Genomic DNA, 2,796 nt, shown 5'->3' on the forward strand with positions numbered 1-2,796 from the left:
GGCACTTGGTCCTGAATTGAATTCTATGGATATGATAACGTATGCCTATTTATGATTTGAGAAACATATTTATGATCGTCTATGCATAAGATTGAATGTCGAGACCTACAATTTTAAAAAATTAGTTGGAAATATCTCACACATTATCCAGTAAGCATAACTAAGTAATATTTCCAAAGTAAGAGAGTTTCCGTGTCTTAGACGTGTCCGACTGTATTGTTGACGTATGATCTTATTTTGAAATGAAATACTCGTAGAATTGAAATCTTCAGTATTTTCGTTTTTTGTTATATTTCTGCTACCCTCTGTCGAGAACGCTGCTGTTGTTGACAAAAAGACGTAGAAAGAGGTAGTTATATGTCAGAAAATGAGTAGGTTTTTATTTGTTAGATCAATTAGATCATTAGATCAATTCTAATGTAGTGTAATATTCTAGATCAGGAATATTGAAATAAATTGTAAGACGTTGGTCTTACACTCTGTCCAACTTCTATAAAACCACCCTGATTCTATTTCGTTGCAACACAAATAGTTAAAAATAGGATACATTCATAATTTCAGCTCTCCAGTTTCTATAAGACCATTTCAAAATTCATAAGTATAATCAATGAAAAATTCAAAACAATCGGCTGATTTACATGTTAATAATTGGCAATTTCTGCTAATAACCTGAAAAATTCGTGTTGGAATACTATTTACCAAATTCTGCCGAACGGATTTCTCGATATTTTTCCATGTTTCCGAAATTGCGTTCTTGAGCTCTTCAATCGTGGTGTACCGCTTTTCCTCAGTGTAGATTCTGCATACAAGGATCCACCTATGATTTTCAACAGGATTCAAGCCTGGAGAGCGAGCCTGCCAGTCCAAAAAAAAAAAAGTTTTTGGTCCTTAATCCATTGTTTAGTGTCCTTGCTGGTATGAGTAGTAGCATTGTTTTGCTGGAATGTGAATTTTTTGTAACGATATCCACGCAAAAACGGTGGGAGAGAGGATTCCAGAACATGTGTGTAATCCTTGAATGATGTGAAAGCTATTTTGAGCTTTCCGGTTGCGCAGAATCCCGCCCAAACCATGCACGAGCGTCCACCAAAATTCCTGGTTGAAAAATACTGTTCCTTCTTCCGTAAATCACGACAGTAACCGTTGAAACCATCAAGACCATCCAAATTGAACTTTTTTTCGTCAGTGAAGATAATCTATACATTGAAGAACTTTTCGTTATGGTATATAACAAAATGTATTTTTTGAAAACATTCTTTGTCATGGCATATCTTGCCCCACTTTCGGTTCATGTGAGCTTTGGCAAAACTCAGACGTCTTCCGATGTGAGATGGTGTAAGATGAGGAGTTTTAACCTTTTGAGCCCTCTTTATGTGAGGATTTTTTACCAAAATTTGACAAATTGACACCCGAGTAACATTTAAATTGAAATATTTCTTTATTTGCATAAGCGGTATTCGAAGCTGTTCAAGCTATTTCCCGCTTATCCCGGTCAGAGAGCTTCGATTTACGTGGAGCTCCCTCCTTTACCGTATCCTTGAGCAGGGGTTTTAAAATGGTGCTCCGCAGGAAATTAGTGCTCCGTAAAGTTATAGCAAGTGCTCCCACTTGAAAACCCACCTTCAATCAAGCGCAATCGAAATCCGCGATGACAACTGTACGGTGTCGACATCTGGATACAACATCAGTTTTTACGAGACAAACTACTCTCTATCAGGGGTTAGACATCAATTGAATATAGGCTACCCAAAGTCAAAATCAATATGGCGTCATTTGTTCACCAACATACCATTTGCGAGGATTGAAATCGTTGAAATCACGGAAATTGCGCTGCTTTATTTCTAACTGCTTAAGCGATTTTTATATTTCGGTTTCACATGGAGGTGTTCAGATTCAACATGGAGTTTAAAGTTAGCCACTATTTAACTATATAACCGGACCGTGTTGTAAACAACAGTAATCTTCAGAACCAAATTGTCAGTAAACCGCAGCAATATTGGGTACATTGGCAATATGAGGGATTTGACGTTTTAGTCGTACCCCTGCTCTCTATCGGATTGGCCAACCGGAAAGCAGTTTTCAATTGCTAAAATTTGAATGAAAATTCATATTTTGCGTTTTTTAGATACTTGAAGCACGTTGTCCTCACCCTAACTTAATATATTTCCTATATTTTTTCTATATTTCCACTAAAAGTTTCCATTAGAATATAAAATTGTCTTCAAATAAAATATTCATATGAGTTTTTGTCATAACCTGCAAAAAAGTGTTTTCTATTTACATAGAATACTAATTTGATACGGAGAAGTTAATTTTCATTCATAACTTTATTTTTCAAAGTGGGTTCATTCCGCCTGAAATCAATTATTATCTTTGCGCTCCCCGAACTCGTAAAACGAAGCTTAATACCACCAAAACGAATAGACCTGTTCCCAACTGGGTAACGTCAAACAGGATTTGTTTTTATTTCTGCAAATTTCAGTTGAAAAAAAAAATCCACGGTGATTGAAATCACAATTGACCACTGGCTAAAAGTAGAAACGCTTTTCAGACATGGATCATCCAGAAATACAACAAGCAGGTATGAATAAATAAGACTACAAAATAACTGTTTGCTGAAAATGCTTTCCTGAATTAGTAGTGACCGGACAAATGTTGGTGCACAAAAATTGAACGAAGAGCCTCCATCGGCGGTAGCTGATCTGGATCTACATCAGATCCGAAATACTCAGCTGGACTTCAGGCCAGTAGATGATGATTCCAATGTGAGGAAAGTCGCAAAGCGGAAATATAAAG

Source organism: Toxorhynchites rutilus, chromosome 3, assembly GCF_029784135.1.
Source record: "Toxorhynchites rutilus septentrionalis strain SRP chromosome 3, ASM2978413v1, whole genome shotgun sequence".
NCBI classification, from domain to species: Eukaryota; Metazoa; Arthropoda; class Insecta; order Diptera; family Culicidae; genus Toxorhynchites; species Toxorhynchites rutilus.